At 40.9% G+C, this 23341-nt stretch overlaps 1 long non-coding RNA gene across 2 annotated transcripts; it reads left to right on the top strand.

The window, feature by feature from the left end:
* Nucleotides 1–587: 587 nt before the first annotated feature.
* On the top strand, nucleotides 588–17919 carry LOC133559903 (uncharacterized). Of its 2 annotated transcripts, none has more exons than XR_009808322.1 (4): nucleotides 588–1034; nucleotides 11914–11985; nucleotides 12052–12116; nucleotides 17577–17919. It is a non-coding gene; the product is annotated as an uncharacterized LOC133559903 (long non-coding RNA). The 2 variants fall into 2 exon arrangements; XR_009808321.1 differs by lacking the exon at nucleotides 17577–17919 and adding an exon at nucleotides 15291–17558.
* Nucleotides 17920–23341: the final 5422 nt, after the last annotated feature.

Below are 23341 nucleotides of genomic sequence, written 5' to 3'. Positions count from 1 at the left end.
ATAATGAAAATGACTCTGTAAAAGTTCTGTTGCCTTACCCTTTTTCTCCATGCTTGTTTTGTTTTTTCCACGTTCTCCTTCCTTTTCCGCAGCAGCCAGCAATAGGCGTTAACGAAATAAATGCATGTAAACAACATACGCAAATGCGCGATAAAAGAATTGTCGGCGTTAATAAATTGATGAGTTACTCATAATAACGCATTAACTTGCCCAGCCCTAATATATATATATATATATATATATATATATATATATATATATATACAGTATATATATATTAGAGATGCGTGGTTTGCGGTCACAACCGCGGAGTACACGGATAAACCGCGGGTTGGGCGGGTGACATGACGAAAAAATAGATTTTAAATAAATTCGGGCGGGTGGCGGTTGAACCAATTCGGAAATATATATTGTTTTAATCCCAGGAATGTAAAACGTATATATAAAACGTCTTCGTTTGTCTTGTCTTTATTGCACAAGATGTAATACAACCACACAACAGCTCTCATGTCTCTAACGCTTTTCCAGGGACAACTCGAACTCTCACTTTTTGTCGATAACGTCACTTCCCTATCTCTCCCGGAAGTCCCGCCCCCCAGCCAAAGTCATTGGCTAACACCCCGTACCCAGCCGCTACATTATACATAGTTAAATGTTATGTTGAAGAGGTTCATTTAGCCTACTGACGTGTATTTATAAATGGTTGATTTATATAGGCTAGTAGGTAAAGTGTTGTACCTGACAACTCTTGATGGTACAATCCACATAACACGCCACAGACAACGTCACGCTAACATCACGTGACATCTCTGCTGAAGGCTGCAGAAGCAAGGTAGCCCAAACTTGTCAGGTACAACACTTTACCTTACTAGCCTATAGAAATCAATCATATATAAATAGTTAAATGTTGTTACTCACATACGAAAAACGAACCGCACTCTTTGAAACAGTATGTGGGCACACTTTTATTTTGAAGTGTCTCGTTTGGTCTGTCGACGGATGTAAGGAAGCTACTTCCGGGTATGGCCAACAAGGTATTTGTCATTTGTTGGTATTTTACTCCATTTGCTGTGCATGTTATTATTTTTACGTTTTTTTTTTTACGTTTGTAACGTGCTTAATTTTTTTACAGTTTTCACGGTGAATTTGAAGGGAAAGTAAGCCTTCAAATAAATCAGTTCAAGAAAGCCATTTTGTGTGTGCTATTTGGAGGGAGTTACACTTTCTAACCTCACTAATGCCTTTCATCGTCTATATTAGATACATAACAACGGGTTGGTGGCGGGTGGATGACGACTTTTGTGATGCGGTTTCGGATCATATAATTGCCTATCCGCGCATCTCTAATATATATATGTATATATATATATATATATATATATATATATATATGTATGTGTGGGAAAAATCACAAGGCTACTTCATCTCTACAGAACTGTTTCATGAGGTGTTTCCCTCAATCATCAGGAGATTTTTGATTGAGGGAAACCCTCATGAAATAGTTCTGTAGAGATGAAGTAGTCTTGTGATTTTTCCCACACACACATATTGCGCTCTACCACGGTATCGAGCACTATTCTCTGGATAATCCAATTTTTATTTATTTTTTATTTTTTCATATGCTCTGAATTGACTCATTTTTAGTGTATGCTAAATCTCTAATGCTACACAAGCTGTACTCTGACTACACTAAAGGTGCAACTAATACTGAGAGGTTCTGAGTCCCGTGTCATGCTACTAGCACCATCACCATCCTGAGAGACTCTGCAGGATTCCAGCATGCGTCTTAAAGTTAAAATCAGATACAAAACAAGCCGAGCACTAAGTAAGTGAGATTTTACGTCACCAACAGGAAATATTCAATGCATTAATACAGCAACAACAAGACAACGTTAAAGGCTTTGTGAAATTGATTTTGGAGTTATCCAACAAGAGATTGGACACACTATCTAGAGAACTTTAAGAAGTCGAAACCAGTCTTCAGTTCACCCAAAATGAAGTGGATGACATTATAGTAAACTTTGAAAAACATGCTGATGATGCCCCTAAAGCTGACCAACACGCCGGATTGTAGTCAGCTGGAGGCGTGTCTTAATGAAATTAAACAATGGATGTCCGCTAACTTTTTGCAACTCAACGCCAAAAAAACGGAAATGCTGATTATCGGTCCTGCTAGACACCAAACTCTATTTAATAATACAACTCTAACATTTGACAACCAAACAATTAAACAAGGCGACACGGTAAAGAATCTGGGTATTATCTTCAACCCAACTCTCTCCTTTGAGGCACACATTAAAAGCGTTACTAAAACGGCCTTCTTTCATCTCCGTAATATCGCTAAAATTCGCTCCATTCTGTCCACTAAAGACGCTGAGATCATTATCCATGCGTTTGTTACGTCTCGCCTCGACTACTGTAACGTATTATTTTCGGCTCTCCCCATGTCTAGCATTAAAAGATTACAGTTGGTACAAAATGCGGCTGCTAGACTTTTGACAAGAACAAGAAAGTTTGATCACATTACGCCTGTACTGGCTCACCTGCACTGGCTTCCTGTGCACTTAAGATGTGACTTTAAGGTTTTACTACTTACGTATAAAATACTACACGGTCTAGCTCCATCCTATCTTGCCGATTGTATTGTACCATATGTCCCGGCAAGAAATCTGCGTTCAAAGGACTCCTGCTTGTTAGTGATTCCCAAAGCCCAAAAAAAGTCTGCGGGCTATAGAGCGTTTTCCGTTCGGGCCCCAGTACTCTGGAATGCCCTCCCGGTAACAGTTCGAGATGCCACCTCAGTAGAAGCATTTAAGTCTCACCTTAAAACTCATCTGTATACTCTAGCCTTTAAATAGACTCCCTTTTTAGACCAGTTGATCTGCCGTTTCTTTTCTTTTTCTTCTATGTCCCACTCTCCCTTGTGGAGGGGGTCCGGTCCGATTCGGTGGCCATGTACTACTTGCCTGTGTATCGGCTGGGGACATCTCTGCGCTGCTGATCTGCCTCCGCTTGGGATGGTTTCCTGCTGGCTCCGCTGTGAACGGGACTCTCGCTGCTGTGTTGGATCCGCTTTGGACTGGCCTCTCGCTACTGTGTTGGATCCATTGTGGATTGAACTTTCACAGTATCATGTTAGACCCGCTCGACATCCATTGCTTTCCTCCTCTCTAAGGTTCTCATAGTCATTATTGTCACCGATGTCCCACTGGGTGTGAGTTTTCCTTGCCCTTATGTGGGCTTACCGAGGATGTCGTGGTGGTTTGTGCAGCCCTTTGAGACACTAGTGATTTAGGGCTATATAAGTAAACATTGATTGATTGATTGATTATAACTGATTAAAATGTGTGAAAGTCATCTCTCTGTTACTGACAAAATGGAATACCTGGAAGGTCAGACTAAACAAAACAATTTGATGTTTGATGGTATCATGGAGTCGCCTGACTGAGTCTGAGAGGAATATCTGCGAGAACTAGTCAAAGAGCGGGGACACCAGGCTGGGAAACAGGAAAAACAGACATGATTCGATCAAATCTATAATAGTGAAATTTCACTAGTTTAAGGACAAACTGGATGTCTTGCATAAGGTGACATATCTTAGAGCAGGGGTCACCAACCTTTTTGAAACCAAGAGCTACTTCTTGGGTACTGATTAATGCAAAGGGCTACCAGTTTGATACACACTTAAATAAATTGCCAGAAATAGCCAATTTGCTCAATTTACCTTTAATAAATAAATATATATATATATATTAAAATATGGGTATTTATGGCTGTCATTCCGTCGTATATTTTTTTTCCTTTTACAGAAGGTTTTTTTGTAGAGAAAAAATTATGAAAAAAACACTTAATTGAACGGTTTAAAAGAGGAGAAAATACGAAAAAAAATAAAAATAAAATTTGGAAACAGTTTATCTTCAATTTCAACTCTTTAAAATTCAAAATTCAACCGAAAAAAATTAATAGAAAAACTAGCTAATTCGAATCTTTTTGAAAAAAATAAAAAAAAATTTTTTTGGAACATCATTAGTAATTTTTCCTGATTAAGATTAATTTTAGAATTTTGATGACATGTTTTGAATAGGTTAAAATCCAATCTGCACTTTGTTAGAAAATACAACAAATTGGACAAATCTATATTTCTAACAAAGACAATTTTTTTTTCTTGATTTTCCAGAACAAAAATTTTAAAAGAAATTCAAAAGACTTTGAAATAAAATTTAAATTTGATTCTACAGATTTTCTAGATTTGCCAGAATAATTTTTTGGAATTTTAATCATAAATTTGAAGAAATGTTTCACAAATATTCTTCGTCGAAAAAACAGAAGCTAAAATGAAGTATTAAATTAAAATGTATTTATTATTCTTTACAATAATTAAAAAAAAAATACTTGAACATTGATTTAAAAATTGTCAGGAAAGAAGAGGAAGGAATTTAAAAGGTAAAAGTGTTTAAAAATCCTAAAATAATTTTTAAGGTTGTATTTTTTCTCTAAAATTGTCTTTCTGAAAGTTCTAAGAAGCAAAGTAAAAAAATAAATGAATTTATTTAATCAAGTGAAGACCAAGTCTTTAAAATATTTTCTTGGATTTTCAAATTCTATTTGAGTTTTGTCTCTCTTAGAATTAAAAATGTCGAGCAAAGCGAGACCAGCTTGCTAGTAGATAAATAACATGTTAAAAATAGAGGCAGCTCATTGGTAAGTGCTGCTATTTGAGCTATTTTTAGAACAGGCCAGCGGGCTACTCCTCTGGTTCTTACGGGCTACCTGTTGGTGACCCCTTTCTTAGAGGAACTATAGGACCTTTATCAATGAGGACTTTACTGATGCTATTTGTTTAAAAAGAAAAGACAATCAGTCAGTGTCTGTTGTGACCACCATTTGCCTCACACAGTGCAACACATCTCCGTCGCATAGAGTTAACCACACGCCCTCAAAGCTTGCGGCCTTGTGATGTGTGTGTGATACAACTGCACATTTCAGTCTGGCCTTTTATTGGGGGCATCCTCAGACACACCTGTGCAATAATCATGCTGTTAATCAGCATCTTGATATGCCACACCTGTGAGGTGGGATGGATTATCTTGGCAAAGAAGTGATCACTAACACAGATTTGGACAGCTTTGTGAACAATGTTTGAGAGGAATAGGTATTTTCTGTTTATAGTAAAAGTTGTAGATTTTTAAGTTCAACTCCGGGAAAATGGGCGCAAAAAAAAAAGTGTTTGTATATTTTTTTCAGTACATATATGCACCTACTAGGATTACTTTAAACCAGGGGTCTGATACACGCGGCCTGCGGGCCAATTGCGGCCCGTTAGACATTATTTTGCGGCCCGCACCTTGATATGAAAACTTAATGGTAGTGCGCTCCGCGAGATTTATATGAATGGCGCTTGACAGCGTCATACTTGCCAACCCTCCCGATTTCTCCAGGAGACTCCTGAATATCAGGACACCCATTCTCTCAAATTTCTGTTGATTTTCACCCAAACAACAATGTTCAGGGGGTACCGTAACGGCATTGCCTTAGGCGCCCTCTACAACCTGCTCATAACAGTGAGCCAGCTCAGTCATATGCTATATCTGACTTTTAAACACACACGTAGGTGAATGCAAGGCATACTTGGTCAACAGCCATACAGGTCACACTGAGGCTGGCCGTAGGTTGGCCGTTTAAACAACTTCAACACTTTTACGAATAACCCACACCAAACAAGAATGACAACACAAACAAATACACAGAATCCCTTGCAGCACCAACTCTTCCGGGCTACAATATACAACCCTGCTACCATCAAACCCCGGTCCCCCAACCCTCCCCCCCACACATTAACAGCCACCCCCCCCCCCCCCCCCCCCCCCCCCCCCGTCCCCGTGCGTCGGTTGAGGTGGTGTACATTGTAGCCCGGAAGAGTTAGTGCTACAAGGGGTTCTGGGTATTTGTTCTCTTGTGTTTATGTTGTGTTACGGTGCAGATTTTCTCACGAAATGTGTTTGTCATTCTTGTTTGGTGTGGGTTCACAGTGTGGCGCATATTTGTAACAGTGTTACAGTTGTTTATACGGCCACCCTCAGTGTGACCTGTATGGCTGTTGACCAAGTATGCGTGTCATTCATTGGCGTGTGTTTGCAGAAGCCTCATACAAAAAGTGGCTGGGCCGACACACTGTTCGTATGTTGTAAAGTTGGACGCAATGACATGATGTAGATGACGTTAAAGGAAGTGCTATCACGACACGCCTTTAATATTGATGGCCGGGTGAAAATTGGGACAAATTCGGGAGAATGGTTGCCCAGGGAGATTGTCGGGAGGTGCACTGAAATTTTGGAGTACGTACGTAGTAAAACCTTAAAGTCACATCTGAAGTGCACAAGAAGCCAGTGCAGGGGAGCTAGTATAGGCGTGATTTGATCAAACTTGTATTTTCTCAAACTTTAAAATATTTCCCCCATACTTGCCAACCCTCCCGGATTTTCCGGGAGACTCCTGGAAAATCTACCACCACCACCACCCCCTCCTCCGTGCATCCGCTGAGGTGGGCGGAGTTGGGGGGGCGGGGTTTGGTGGTAGCGGGGGTGTATAATGTAGCCCGGAAGAGTTAGGGATGTATGGGATTCTGGGTATTTGTTCTGTTGTGTTTATGTATTGTTACAGTGCAGATGTTCTCACGAAATGTGTTTGTCATTCTTGTCTGGTGTGGTTTCACAGTGTGGCGCATATTAGTAAGAGTGTTAAAGTTGTTTATATCACAACCCTTAGTGTAACCTGTATGGCTGTTGATCAAGTATGCCTTGCAGTCCCTTATGTGTACTGCAGAAGCTTCATACAACATGTGAAAGGGCTGGTAAGCTGTGAGTTACAGTTGTAGAGGGTGCCAAACGCATTGTCACCATACCACTTCTATAGCATTATTTTTATGGTGCAAATCAGCAGACATTTGAGAGATTAGTTGCTCTGGAATAATGGAGGCTCCCGGTAAAATTGGGATGATTGTAAAATCCGCTGGCAGCACTGGTATCAAATTTCTATTTTAAGGTGCGGGATGCGTGTCTGAGACCCCTGGTTTATACATATCACAATGCAAAAAAAAAAACCTGTACGCTGTGTTTTTAATTTTAAATTTCAAAAGGAAGTTGTGGCTCTCATTGTTTTCTTTATTTTGTGAAACGGGTCGAAATGGCTCCTTGAGTGGTAAAAGTTGCCGACCCCTGCTCTACAGCTACAGCACTTGTCCGTATGATTGATGACTGGCAGCAACAAATTGATTCGAAAAAATATGTCGATGCCGTCTAGTTACATTTTAGTGCAGCGTTCGACGTTATAGATCATGGCTTCCTGTTTAAAAAAGCTTTCTGCATATGGATTCTTGGCTCTATACATATATTAAAAAATGGACAGCCTCTTGTCACTTACTTTGAAAGGTATTTCTTTGGAGCAGGTGCATCAAACCGAGCTGTTAGGGTTAACCATAAATTTTCAATTGAATTGGTCTTGTCATATAAACAACAGTGTGTCCAAAGTGTTTTTAAAGTTAAAGTTAAAGTACCAATGATACTCTCACACACACATGAGGTGTGGCGAAATTTGTCCTCTGCATTTGACCCATCCTCTGGATCACCCCCTGGGAGGTGAGGGGAGCAGTGGGCAGCAGCAATCATTTTGGTGATTTAATCCCCAATTCCAACCCTTGATGCAGAGTGCCAACTAGGGAGGTAATGGGTCCCATTTTATAGTCTTTGGTATGACTCGGCCGGGGTTTGAACTCACAACCTACCGATCTCAGGGCGGACACTCTAATCACTAGACCACTGAGTAGGGTATTTTTAGAAGATGTGCCTATGTTATGACTGAAACAAGCCTTACAGTCATTGGTGTTGTCTCATCTTGATTATTGCTCCGGGATTTGATCATGCGCTCCAAAAAAAAGTTATTTAAAAGCTCCAACTTATGCAAAATAAGGGCGCACGATTGGCACTGAAATGCCCACTTTGGACTAGTATTGACAGTATGCACCACAATGGTAAATGGGTTGTACTTGTATAGCGCTTTTCTACCCCTTTTACGGAGCCCAAAGCACTTTGACAGTATTTCCACATTCGCCCATTCACACACACATTCACACACAGACGGCGGGAGCTGCCGTGCAAGGCGCTCACCAGAACCCATAAAGAGCAAGGGTGAAGTGTCTTGCCCAAGGACACAACGGACGTGACTAGGATGGTAGAAGGTGGGGATTGAACCAGTAGCCCTCAGATTGCTGGCACAATCTCTAATGGTTATATATTAAGTGCTTACTAAAATACCTACTGGTATTTTTTTTTAACTATTTATACTATTAGGCCAAATACACTCCAAAAAACCATATGTACGTGACAGACACAGACACTCCACTAGACAAAAGACTAATGGGAACATTGTAGTACCAGGAATAAGAACATGTGCTATGCAACAAACGGTGTTGTACATAGCTGCTTTCCATTGGAATAGGCTGCCTTGTGTATTAAAATAGTGAATTAATATAAGGGGTTTGAAAAACAAGCATAAAAAGCTACTACACTAAAAACTGTCTTTATTCCTTTTACTTCTTTATTTTATATTTGTTTTATTTACATCATTTTTAGGCATACTCTGTATTATTGGGTGTCTTTGCTATGTACAAAACCCAAAACTAGTGAAGTTTGCACGTAAATAAATGTTGCTTGGATGGCAGCATTTGTTGCTCCAAAACCTGTATCTACCTTTCAGCATTAATGGTGCCATCACAGATGTGTAAGTTACACATGCCTTGGGCACTAATACATCCCCATACCATCACAGATGCTGGCTTTTCAACTTTGCACCTATAACAGTCCGGATGGTTGTTTTCCTCTTTGGTCCGGAGGACACAAAGTCTACAGTTTCCAAAAACTAAATGTGAAATCGTCAGACCACAGAACACTTTTACAATTTGCTTCAGTCTTTCTTAGATGAGGTCGAGCCTAGTGAAGCCGGCGGCGTTTCTGGGTGTTGTTGATAAATGGCTTTGGCTTTGCATAGTAGAATTTTAACTTGCACTTACAGATGTAGCGGCAAACTGTAGTTAGTAACAGTGGTTTTCTGAAGTGTTCCTGAGCCCATGTGGTGATATCCTTTATCAGTCAATCAATCAATGATTATTTATATAGCCCTAAATCACTAGTGTCTCAAAGGGCTGCGCAAACCACAACACAAACCACAACGACATCCTCGGTAGAGCCCACATAAGGGCAAGGAAAACTCACACCCAGTGGGACGTCGGTGACAATGATGACTATGAGAAACCTTGGAGAGGACTGCATATGTGGGCAATCCCCCACCCCCATCCTGGGGACCGAAAGCAATGGATATCGAGCGGGTCTTACATAATACTGTGAAAGTTCAATCCATAGTGGATGCAACACAACCGTGAGAGTCCAATCCAAAGTGGATCCAACACAGTAGCGAGAGTCCCGTTCATAGCGGAGCCAGCAGGAAACCATCCCAAGCGGAGGCGGATCAGCAGCGCAGAGATGTCCCCAGTCGATACAAAGGCGAGCGGTTCATCCTGGGTCCCGACTCTGGACGAGCAGTCCATCCTAGGTCCCGACTCTGGACAGCCAGTACGTCATCCATGGCCACCGGACCGGACCCCCTCCACAAGGGAGGGGGGGACAGAGGAGAAAAACAAAAGAACCGGCAGATCAACTGGTCTAAAAAGGGAGTGTATTTAAAGGCTAGAGTATAGAAATGAGTTTTAAGATTAGACTTAAATGCTTCTACTGAGGTAGCATCTCGAACTGTTACAGGGAGGGCATTCCAGAGTACTGGAGCCCGACGTAAAACGCTCTATAGCCCGCAAACCTTTTTTTGGGCTCTGGGAATCACTAATAAGCCGGAGTCCTTTGAACGCAGATTTCTTGCCGGGACATATGGTACAATACAATCGGCAAGATAGGCTGGAGCTAGACCGTGTAGTATTTTATACGTAAGTAGTAAAACCTTAAAGTCACATCTTAAGTGCACAGTAAGCCAGTGCAGGTGAGCCAGTATAGGCGTAATATGATCAAACTTTCTTGTTCTTGTCAAAAGTCTATCAGCCGCATTTTGTACCAACTGTAATCTTTTAATGCTAGACATGGGGAGACCCGAAAATAATACGTTACAGTAGTCGAGGCGAGACGTAACAAACGCATGGATAATGATCTCAGCGTCTTTAGTGGACAGAATGGAGCGAATTTTAGCGATATTACGGAGATGAAAGAAGGCCGTTTTAGTAACGCTTTTAATGTGTGACTCAAAGGAGAGAGTTGGGTCGAAGATAATACCCAGATTCTTTACCGAGTCGCCTTGTTTAATTGTTTGGTTGTCAAATGTTAAAGTTGTATCATTAAATAGAGGTCGGTGTCTAGCAGGACTGATAATCAGCATTTCCATTTTTTTGGCGTTGAGTTGCAAAAAGTTAGCGGACATCCATTGTTTGATTTCATTAAGACACGCCTCCAGCTGACTACAATCCGGCGTGTTGGTCAGCTTTAGGGGCATGTAGAGTTGGGTGTCATTAGCATAACAGTGAAAGCTAACACCGTATTTGCGTATGATGTCACTTAGCATGTAGATGCTGAAGAGTGCAGGGCCAAGGACCGAACCCTGGGGAACTCCACACGTTACCTTAACATAGTCCGAGGTCACATTGTTATGGGAGACGCACTGCATCCGGTCAGTAAGATAAGAATTAAACCAAGACAGGGCTAAGTCTGACATACCAATTTGTGTTATGATACGCTCTAATAAAATATTATAAACGATAGTATCGAAAGCAGAGCTAAGATCGAGGAGCAGCAACATAGATGACGCATTAGAATCCATCGTTAGCAGTAGATCATTAGTCATTTTTGCGAGGGCTGTCTCCGTAGAGTGATTTGCCCTGAAACCGAATTGAAAGGTTTCACATAGATTGTTAGACGCTAAGTGTTCATTTAGCTGCTGTGCAACAATTTTTTCGAGGATTTTTTAAATAAAGGGAAGGTGAGACAGCGGTCGGTAGTTTACCATGAGGTCAGGATCGAGGTTAGGTCTTTTAAGGAGAGGCTGAATAAGCGCTTTTTTGAATGCTAGGGGAACAGTGCCCGAGGAAAGTGATACGTTTATAATATTTAGAACTGATGGACCTAATAATACAAAGAGCTCCTTGATAAATTTCCCAGAAAGTGGGTCAAGTAAACATGTTGTTTGTTTTATTCCATTTGCACGTTGTAACAATTCCTCTAATGTTATTTCCTCATTATGAGAGAAACTATTTTGGAGGGCATTATCCGCCGTATATACTATCGTATCTGTGTTAATAAAACCCAGTTGTTGCTGGGACGCATTGTCTTTAATCTCCTTTCTAATGACTTCAATTTTCTTATTAAAGAATTTCATAAAGTCATCTGCTGAGTGGGTGGAGCTACTGGAAGGAGTCCCTTGTTGGGTTAGCGATGCTACTGTACTAAACAAAAATGTAGGATTGTTTTTATTAAAGGCCTACTGAAACCCAAAACTACCCACCACGCAGTCTGATAGTTTATATATCAATGATGAAATATTAACATTGCAACACATGCCAATACGGCCAGTTTAGTTTACTAAATTGCAATTTTAAAAATCCCGCGGAGTTTCTTGTTGAAAACGTCGCGGAATGATGACGCGTGCGCGAGACGTCACGGACTGTATATTAGCCAGCACCGTTTGCGGCTAAAAGTTGTCTCTTTTCATCGCGCAATTAAACAGTATTCTGGACATCTGTGTTGCTGAATCTTTTGCAATTTGTTCAATTAATAATGGAGAAGTCAAAGTAGAAAGATGGAGTTGGGAAGCTTTAGCCTTTAGCCACACAAACACACAGTGATTCCTTGTTTAAAATTCCCGCAGGTGACGCTTTACTATGGATCAGAGCGGTCAAGCGAACATTGATCCCGACCACTTGTCAACCGGCAGGTTTCGGTGAGAAAATGGTGGTAAAAAGTCGCCTCTTACCTGATATCAGCTGAGCTTACGCCTTCCATGCAGCTGCCGTCGAATTCCCTCAGAGACTTGCCTCAAGACAGCCGTGGACACACCCCTTTGACTATCAGGTACTATTTAATCTCACTCAAACACTAGCAACACAATAGAAAGATAAGGGATTTCCCAGAATTATCCTAGTAAATGTGTCTGAAAACATCTGAATCCGTCCCAATGTAATCTCCTTTTTTTAAAACTTTTTTTTAACTTTTTTTTTTTTATTCCTTCACTATCAATATCATCATCCACGAATCGTTCATCCTCGCTCAAATAATGGTGAAATTGTTGTTTTCTCGGTCCAAATAGCTCTTGCTGCTGGAGGCTCCCATTAAAAACAATGTGAGGACGTTAGGAGCCCTCACCCTTGTGACGCCATTGTCTGCGACTTCCAGTAAAGGCAAGGCTTTTTTATCAGCACCAAAAGTTGCGAACTTTATCGTCGATGTTCTCTACTAAATCCTTTCAGCAAAAATATGGCAATATCGCAAAATGACACATAAAATGGATCTGCTATCCCCGTTTAAATAAGAAAATCTAATTTCAGTAGGCCTCTAAGGTGGATGAGATTTAAGTAATATTTAGCTTTAACTAAGGTAAGCATGCGTTTATAAGTTATTAAACTATCACTCCATGCTTGATGGTAAACCTCAAGTTTAGTTGCGCGCCATTTGCGTTCCCACTTTCTACATGATAATTTCTGAGTTCTAGTTTCTTCTGTAAACCATGGGGTACGCCTTTTTGGAGCCTTTTTTAACTTCAGCGGTGCTATACTATCAATGGTTTCGCGCAGGGCGTCGTTAAAGTTGTTAGTGAGGTTATGCATAGAGCCCACATACTTTGGGAATCGTGCCATTACCGAGGGCAGTAGGCCAGCAAGAGTCGTCGTTGTGGCAGCATTAATGTTGCGGCTGCTATAGCAGTTATTATTATTATTAGCTTGCCGAACGTGAGTCTGAACTGCGAATTTTATAAGGTAATGATCGGACATTACTTTAGTATACGGGAGTTTCATAACTTTGGAAACGGTGATACCCCTGACCAGCACTAGGTCTATCGTATTACCGTTGCGATGCGTGGGTTCATTTATTATTTGTGTAAGACCACAGCTATCAATTATAGTCTAGAGCGCCACACACCGTGGGTCTGATGGGGTATTCATGTGAATATTAAAGTCCCTCATTATAATTATATTATCGGCGTGCGTCACTAGATCAGCAACGAACTCTGAAAATTAATTGATAAAGTCCAAATAGGGCCCTGGGGAGCGGTAGATAACAGACAGGTATAGAGGCAGCGGTGTGACAGACCTCATAGTAAGCACCTCAAATGATTTATATTTATTATTTATGTTAGGACTAAGGTTAAAGTTTTCGTTGTATATTAGTGCAACCCCCCACCCCTTTTACAGTATCAACATTCAGAATTGTCTGGCAGTCGTACACACTGATGTCACCTTTTGATGCAGTCCCGCCTTAGGGATCCAAGGTCACGGGATTTTAATGTTACGTGCAGTGATTTCTCTAGATTCTATTAACATTTTGATGACATTATAAATCTTAGATCAGTGTTTCTTACCTTGTTAGAGGCACCGAACCCCACCATCATATGTGCATTCACCAAACCTTTCTTTAGTTGAAAATAAAATGTTGTTTTTTTTAAATTCAAGACAAAGTTACATGTTTTTTTACTGGTGCACAAAATGAATCATGCATGAACATCACCTTGTTCAAAGAACAAAACCCACACAGTGCATGCACTCACAACAAATTACACACCTGCAAATCAGATGGAAAAATAGAGGGAACATTGTTTTGAGGTGTCTATAATACGTTGATATGGAGACGTTTTTATTTACACGATGAGTCGGGTGTGTCTTGACCTCCGCGGCGGAGGCTCCCCTGAATCCCCGAGGCCGACTCACCAAACCCCTAGGATTTGATCGAACCCAGGTCAAGAACCACTGCCTTAGATGGTGAAATCCCTAAATTCCTTGCAACAGCTCATTGATAAATGTTGTTCTTAAACTGTTTGACAATTTGCTCACGCATTTGTTCACAAATTGGTGACCCTAACCCCAGCCTTGTTTGTGAATGGCCGAGCATTTCATGGAAGCTGCTTTTATACCCAATCATGACACCCACCTGTTCCCGATTAGCCTGTTAACCTGTGAAATGTTCCAAACCTACTCAGTGGCTTAGTGGTTAGAGTGTCCGCCCTGAGATCGATAGGTTGGGAGTTCAAAACCCGGCCGAGTCCTACTAAAGACTATCAAAAAATGGGACCCATTGCCTCCCGGCTTGGCACTCAGCATCAAGGGTTGGAATTGGGGGTAAAATCACCATAAATGATTCCCGGGAGTGGCACCGCTGCTGCCCACTGCGCCCCTCACTTCCCAATGGGTGATCAAGTGGATGGTTCAAATGCAGAGGACAAATTTCACCACACCTCATGTGTGTGTGACAATCATTGGTACAATAACTTTAACTTTAAATAAGTGTTTGATGAGCATTCCTCAACTTTTTCAGTCTTTCTTGCCACTTGTGCTAGCTTTTTGAAACATGTTGCAGTCATTAAATTCCAAATGAGCTAATATTTGCAAAAAATAACAACGTTTTCCAGTTTGAACATTAAATATCTTGTCTTTGCAGTTTATTCAATTGAATATAGGTTGAAAAGGATTTTCAAATCGTTTTATTCTGTTTTCATTTCCGATTTACACAACGTGCCAACTTCACTGGTTTTCAGGTTTTGTATGTATTGTTGATATTTTATTTAGATGTTGTCATTGCTTTGGGTGATGCACCCCAGCACGTTTAGTGGCTACTGTGTACCAACTAATGGGTATCCATCCATCCATTCATACATTTTCTACCGCGTTTCCCTTTCGGGGTCGCGGGGGGTGCTGGAGCTTATCTCAGCTGCATTCGGGCGGAAGGCACCGTACACTCTGGACAAGTCGCCACCTCATCACTGGGCCAACACAGACAGGCAGACAACATTTAACGGGGATCCAAATAAACCAATAAGGTTGATTTTCTGTACAAGTATAATATAAAATCGCAAAAATGGTTGCTGAAATGTGGGAGTGTGCGCACTTTTGAGATAGTGTTGCATATGGAATGTGACTTCAATGCAAACATGAACAGTTGCAGTGTATATAGTTGAGTGTGCTTGCGTCCATTGGGAAGAGGTGTCCACATGTTTAATGCAGCATGTTTATCCCCTGTCTCTGTTCCCTGTCACAGATACCATTTGACACAAGAGCTCTTCAGGGGCCAGTTATTCCAGGCCATTGAATCCACATCAAAACCAGCCACTTTCTGTGTGTGTGTGTGTGTGTGTGTGTGTGTGTGTGTGTGTGCGTGTGCGTGTGCGTGTGCGTGTGCGTGTGCGTGTGCGTGTGCGTGTGCGTGTGCGTGTGCGTGTGCGTGTGCGTGTGCGTGTGCGCGTGCGTGTGCGTATGCGTGTGTGAGTGAGAGAAAGAGGGGGAGCCTCATCGTTTCTCTCGCTATCCGCTTCTGTCTGTAAATGAAACCCCAACGCGAAATCTTTTGGCTCGTCAAGGGAAAGGCACAGATATTAACTTCTCTCTGCAGGGCGACTGACCCGTCTTTAAACTGCGCACTCAGGTTAATATTGTTATTGTAAATATGGAGAAACGGCAGAAATACTTAAAGGGGAACTGCACTTTTTTTTGGGATTTTATCTAACGTTCACAATCATTATAAGAGACAAGAGGTCAAAAAAATGTTGGGTTTTTTTGCATTCAAATGTGTAAAAATCGGCTCGTTTTTGGTGGCTAGCAATGCCGCTAATGGGAGTATAATCCATTCAGCCGCTAAAATTACATTAAAAATGCATCAATTACGTTCCATAACCTGCATAATAAACAAGCCGTACAAACATAGTTTTTGTAAGAGCAAACACTGAGGAACTCTTTTTCTAGCATAGTAACACATCGTGGCAGCAAGATGGAACAGGGGTTAGTGCATGTGCCTCACAATACGAAGGTCTCCTGGGTTCGATCACCCAGGCTCGGGATCTTTCTGTGTGGCATTTGCATGTGATTGCGTGGGTTCCCTCCAGGTACTCCGGCTTACTCCCATCTCCCAAAGACATGCACCTGGGGATAGGTTGATTGGCAACACTAAATGGGCCCTTGTTTGTGAATGTGAGTGGGCATGTTGTCTGTCTATCTGTGTTGGCCCTGCCATGAGATGGCAACTTGTCAAAGGTGTACACCGCCTTCCACCCAAATTCAGCTGAGATAGGCAGTGTATGTACTGTAGTTGTGATAACAAACACGATGTTCTACATGTATCATGATCAATATTAAAAGGATTACCTCAATGGACAGTTGGTCAAGCTGTTTTATTCAAGTAGACTTTGGGTAAGCACGCCATTTCTGTCCGCATAACTTGGCTCCAAGTTCCACATTTATACCCGCAAGTCTCGCCGACCTCACTCTCTCGGCTACAGTCTGCTCCAAATGTTACCCCTTTTGTGCTTGCTCCTGTAACCATCCTCTGTATATTCAGGCTCAAAAACATTTCTCCAAAGATAGTTGTCTTTGTTGTCTGTCATGATTACAACACACTCGGGTTTTATTCCCGGAAGTAGGAACACACATTTGTTGCTGGAAGGGCAACATCCGTGGCAGCACTCATGCAGCCCCAGACCATAATGCTATACCACTAATTGGAGAAAGAACACAATTTTCTTCATACTCAGTTGTGTGGTCAGCTATTTAGACAATAATGGATGTGTGTATGTATAAATCTACACTGTTATACAGTATGTGTCCACGCCCTAAATTAGTCCAATTCCTCAAATAGTTCGGCTTTAGCCCAGGGAAACACTTTAATCCGATCATATTCGTTTTTTAAAAAATTGGACTAACACACGTGGATAATGCGATTGAAAACCAAATCCCTCGGGGGTGTGTGACGCCGCAGAGAACCCTTCCTATCACGCACTCTCCAGTCGTAACACGCGGGATACAACACGGAAGCATATACCATTCAATAAAAATGTAGAAACATTTGGAATAAAGAGGAAACTATTTATTTGCTTACACATGAAAACAACAGAACATTTTGAAGTGCCTCGATGGTTGTAAAAAAGAAAGGTAGCTCAGGAAATTTCAAATTCCGGCTTAATTTGTAGTCCCGAACAAAATATGACTGAGATAAAAGATAATAAAGCAGGTATATTAAAGGCGAATAATAAAGCGTACAAAACCTCTTCACGTTGCATTTGTGCACTCCAAACTCATTAACAGTAACTCTGTATAGTGTAACTCTGGCTTTGGAGCAATCAAAGCTGCTCACACGGTCACTAAGGTGGCCACTATGTTTGACAGATCAACTTAATGTGTATTACCGGTATATTTATCCATGAAAGCATTTTTGTTGTAAATTGTGAGGTGCGTCTGTTAAAATCATTGTTGTTTTTACAAATGATGACAGATGTGAACAAGATGTGAACAAGAGCCTGTATTGTCTTTGTGTCAATTATCAAAAAACTTTCAGCTCTCTTTGATTCCACTGAGCAGTTGAGAGCTATCCTTCTTCGACCAAGCAAGGTCTTGGAACATTCCGCTGTGTACGTTGGAATGCGACGAGAGGGGTTTTCTTTTGTCCTCAAAAACCCGCCGAAGCTGAAACCAGGATGAGCCCAAGCACGAAGCATCATCTTCTTTTGTCTTCAATGTGACCGAAAACAATGACTGTTTATATACTCCCCATTCTTGTTTTGACATGTGTTGTTGCGTAAACATTGAATATCTAAATAAAAGAGGAGATGAAAACCTTTTCGTTAGAGCTTGGTGCAGAAACTGTACAAGGTGTACAGAGGCCATGTCTCTCCTCATGATCTGAGTCCAAATTTAACTCTGTCTCTGTTTGATTCCTCGCCTTTTTGTCTCGTTTAATAGATGTCTACAGGGTTTGAACCTGACAGTTGTATTGTATATTAAGTATGTGTCCATGAAAGGGCTTTTTATCCATCCATCCATGTTCTACCGCTTATTACCTTTGGGGTCGCATGGGGTGCTGGTGCCTATCTCAGCTACAACCGGACGGAAGGCGGGTACACCCTGGACAAGTCGCTACCTCATCACAGGGCCAACACAGATAGACAGACAACATTCACACTCACATTCACACACAAGGGCCAATTTAGTGTTGCCAATCAACCTATCCCCAGGTGCATGTCTTTGGAAGATCATGCAATAAAATTAGTCCGAAAATTCATTCGAAAAAACTCTTACATTGGTCTTTCCTTTGCTTCGGACCTGCATCCATCCCGATACGTTCTTGGTAATAGAGTCATGTTCGTAGCGTAATCCAAGATCATTTCCCGATGCTGTCCACTATTTAACATCAGCATAGCCATTAGAGATGGAATATTTCTAATATGTACCAATATTACAGCGGAAATTACTTAAAACAAGTTGTAAGAATCCGTAATGCTGAGTTTGACAGCATCGGTCAACCAGAAAAGCAATTAATTAATTTGATTGATTGATTGATACTTTTATTAGTTTGCACAGTACATTAAAATCCCTAAATTCCTTGCAATAGCTCGTTGAGAAATGTTCTAAATCTTTTAGACAATTTGCTTACAAAGTGGTGACCCTCACCCCATCCTTGTTTGTGAATTACTTAGCATTTCATGCAAGCTGCTTTTATACCCAAACATGGCACCCAACTGTTCCCAATTAGCCTGCACACCTGTGGGATATTCCATATAAGTGTTTGATGAGCAGTCCTCAACTTTATCAGTATTTATTGCCACCTTTCCCAACTTCTTTGTCACGTGTTGCTGGCATCAAATTCTAAAGTTAATGATTATTTGCAGAAAAAAAAATGTTTATCAGTTTGAACATCAAATATGTTGTCTTTGCAAATTATTGTATTCCGTTTATATTTATATCCAACACAATTTCCCAACTCATATGGAAACGGGGTTTGTAGTAGTTGACTGGGAGGTGTTTATTATCATTTGAGCCCCCAGTGCCGTTTAGCCAATATTCGCATTAGGCCCCTCTACACTATTTTTGGATAAGGTTATCCAGGGTAAATCCCACCTAACTTAATCCGTGCCCACACCCAACAATGCCAACGTTTAAGATCCCCTCCCCCTTCGTCTGCCATCGCCACGCGATCTAGTACACATGGGCTAAAAAATGCGCATGCTCACCTCTGACCTGGAAGTTTATCCTTACCCTGTGTTTCAATGTAGACTTTTGCCACATTTCTTTTAACAATAAACCTGGGTTACCTCAACATCAGCAGCTGTTAGACTGTTGTAGTGAATCACACCCGAGCCATCATACATGAATCATATCTTTAATGGATGTTTCAAAGTAAACAATGTGATAAAGAACATTTTACAACCACAACAGGACACTGTGCTTTTAGGCTGAAATTGGCGGTCGTACTTGACGGCCACAACCACTTCATGGCTTCACAATAGTTAGAGTAATCGCTCGACATTCATGGCGGACAATAACTGATAGTCTGCTTTGCCAGTCCAAATGCATTCACTATTTTTCGTAGTCTTCCCTTGTCCAGAGGAGCCCAAATTGTCGTCTCTCCTTCAACTAATGGACACATTTTTTCACTAAGTCGAATCACAGCTGAACTGAACAATTGAAAGTTCTCTTACCATCCCTTTGACACAACACACTCGTTGACGAACATATCCCAGGAGGCAGCCGTTCTTCCAGGCCTTATCCAAAACCGTTGCTCAACGTTGCTATGTTGCCGCCTGAGATGTGTTGTATCCAAAATAGCCGCAATTGCCCGTTTCCTTCTCTTAAGGTATTGATGTGTGATTTCAAAAAGCGCCTGTACATGTACAAGAAGGAGAAATCGATAAATCAATCAATGTTTACTTATATAGCCCTAAATCACTAGTGTTTCAAAGGGCTGCACAAACCACAACACAAACCACTATGACATCCTCGGTAGGCCCACATAAGGGCAAGGAAAACTCACACCCAGTGGGACGTCGGTGACAATGATGACTATGAGAACCTTGGAGAGGACCGCATATTAGGGACCACTAGGGGACCGAAAGCAATTAATGTCGAGCGGGTCTAACATAATACTGTGAAAGTCCAATCCATAGTAGATCTAACACAGCCGCAAGAGTCCAGTCCAAAGCGGATCCAACACAGCAGCGAGAGTCCCGTCCACAGCGGAGCCAGCAGGAAACCATCCCAAGCGGAGGCGGATCAGCAGCGCAGCGATGTCCCCAACCGCTACACAGGCAACGGTCCATCCTGGGTCCTGACTCTGGACGAGCGGTCCATCCTGATGGATTTGATACTTTTATTAGTAGATTGCACAGTACAGTACATATTCCGTACAATTGACCACTAAATGGTAACACCCGAATAAGTTTTTCAACTTGTTTAAGTCGGGGTCCACGTTAATCAATTCATGGTACAAATATATACTATCAACATAATACAGTCATCACACAAGTTAATCATCATAGTATGTACATTGAATTATTAACATTATTTACAATCCGGGGGGTGGGATGAGGAGCTTTGGTTGATATCAGTTCTTCAGTCATCAACAATTGCATCAACAGAGAAATGTGGACATTGAAACAGTGTAGGTCTTACTTAGTAGGATATGTACAGCCAGCAGAGAACATAGTGAGTTCAGATAGCATAAGATCAAGTATATACATTAGAAGTACATTTGAGTTGTTTATAATCCGGGGAGATGGGATGTGAATGGAGGAGGGTATTAGTAAAGTGTTGAAGTTGCCTGGAGGTGTTGTTTTAGAGCGGTTTTGAAGGAATATAGAGATGCACTTACTTTTATACCTGGGTCCCGACTCTAGACAGCCAGTACTTCATTCATGGCCATCGGACCGGACCCCCTCCATAAGGGAGAGTGGGACAGAGGAGAAAAAGAAAAGAAACGGCAGATCACCTGGTCTAAAATGGGAGTCTATTTAAAGGCTAGAGAATACAAATGAGTTTTAAGGTGAGACTTAAATGCTTCTACTGAGGTGGCATCTCGAACTGTTACCGGGAGGGCATTCCAGAGTACTGGAGCCCGAGTGGAAAAGGCTCTATAGCCCGCAGACTTTTTTTGGGCTTTAGGAATCACTAATAAGCCGGAGTCCTTTGAACGCTGATTTCTTGCCGGGACATATGGTACAATACAATCAGCAAGAAACATTGGCATGTCTGGATGACTTTCCAGTGGTTGCTGCCGAGTTATCCAACGGCTTGTTATGAAGCTGGCTGTGGCGCATTCTTTCTGATGTCACTTCCTGTGTGGGGCGTGGTCTTTCTGGCGTCACGTCCTCTCCGAACTCAGTTTGTAAACAATCAATGAGTCCATACAAAGCTAAGACCCATTTATTCAACAAATAGACGGTGCACTTACCCTTGTAAAAATTTGTCTGAGGAGGGAGACATTAAACAATGGTTTAGTGCGGCTGAAACGGGACGTAGCCTAAATAATTATTCGTTTAATGGGTTATCCGGTTTAGTGTAGACCAGGCGGCACCAACGCAGTGCCCGCGGGCACCAGGTCGCCTGTAAGGACCAGATGAATCGCCCGCTGGCCTGTTCTAAAAATAGCTCAAATAGCAGCACTTACCAGTGAGCTGCCTATATTTTTTTAATTTTATTTATTTACTAACAAGCTGGTCTCGCTTTACTCGACATTTTTAATTCTAAGAGATACAAAACTCAAATAGAAATTGAAAATCCAAGTAAATATTTTAAAGACTTGGTCTTCACTTGTTTAAATAAATGTGTTTATTTTTTTACTTTGCTTCTTATAACTTACAGAAAGACAATTTTTGAGAAAAAATACAACCTTAAAAATGATTTTAGGATTTTTAAATACATACACCTTTTTACTTTTTAAATTCCTTCCTCTTCTTTCATGACCATTCAAATCAATGTTCAAGTAAATTTGTTTTTTTTATTGTAAAGAATAATAAATACATTTTAATTTAATTCTTCATTTTAGCTTCTGTTTTTTAGATGAAGAATATTTGTGAAATATTTCTTCGAACTTATTATGATTAAATTTCAAAAAAAAATTATTCTGGCAAATCTAGAAAATCTTTATAATCAAGTTTAAATCTTATTTCAAAGTCTTTTGAATTTATTTTCAAATTTTTGTTCTGGAAAATCTAGAAGAAATAATTATTTGTCTTTGTTAGAAATATAGCTTGGTCCAATTTGTTATATATTCTAACAAAGTGCAGATTGGATTTTAACCTATTTGAAACATATCATCAACATTTCTAAAATTAATCTTAATCAGGAAAAATTACTAATGATGTTTCATAAATTCTTTTTTTAATTTTTTCAAAAAGATTCAAATTAGCTAGTTTTTCCTTTTCTTTTTTTTTTTTGGTTGAATTTTGAATTTTAAAGACTCGAAATTGAAGATAAACTATGTTTCAAAATGTAATTTAAATTTTTTTTGTGTTTTCTCCTCTTTTAAACCGTTCAATTAAGTGTTTTATTCATCATTTATTCTCTACAAAAAACCTTCCGTAAAAAAAACAAACATGTACGACGGAATGACAGACAGAAATACCCATTTTTTTATGTATAGATTTATTTATTAAAGGTAAATTGAGCAAATTGGCTATTTTTGGCAATGTATTTAAGTGTGTATCAAACTGGTAGCCCTTGGCATTAATCAGTACCCAAGAAGTAGCTCTTGGTTTCAAAAATGTTGGTTACCCCTGGTGTAGACATAGCCTTAGAGAGAGTGCATGGACTCTTGGACTTCACACGTACTGTAGGTGTGAAAACACAGAAAAACTAACTATTTGAGAAATCAGACTAATTTAGCGCATGGAAGCATAGTGATTGACACCTCTCTACCGTTGGTCTAGTACTGTACAATGATGAAATATCAGGGGTGTCATCGTTTTTGTTTATGGCGCACGATTCAAGTCACGTAGGTCTAAAACGCCAACGCTAGTGATAAGACCTTCTGCTTCCCCTCTGGAATGGTGCGCTTTGTAACGTGAGGATGTTTAGAGGCGGGTCAAAAGGCTGGTTCAACCCAGGGCCTCACCTATTTCCTAATTAATTCCCATGATCCAGCAACCTGCAGGCGCTCCCATACAAGCTAAGCAATGATTACACCTTGAGGGAGGGAGGTGGAGGTTGCGGCTATAGCAAGATGGAACATCCCTTGCCGCACACGCACGCACACACACACACACACACATGCAACCATCACTAACCCCCACCCCTCCCAGATTGGAGGCAGGTGCAGTGGCGAATCAA

The sequence above is a fragment of the Nerophis ophidion genome, linkage group LG10 (assembly GCF_033978795.1).
Source record: "Nerophis ophidion isolate RoL-2023_Sa linkage group LG10, RoL_Noph_v1.0, whole genome shotgun sequence".
Taxonomy (NCBI): domain Eukaryota; kingdom Metazoa; phylum Chordata; class Actinopteri; order Syngnathiformes; family Syngnathidae; genus Nerophis; species Nerophis ophidion.
The sequence above is the reverse complement of the archived record's forward strand: the minus strand, read 5'-3'. Positions and strand labels throughout refer to the sequence as shown.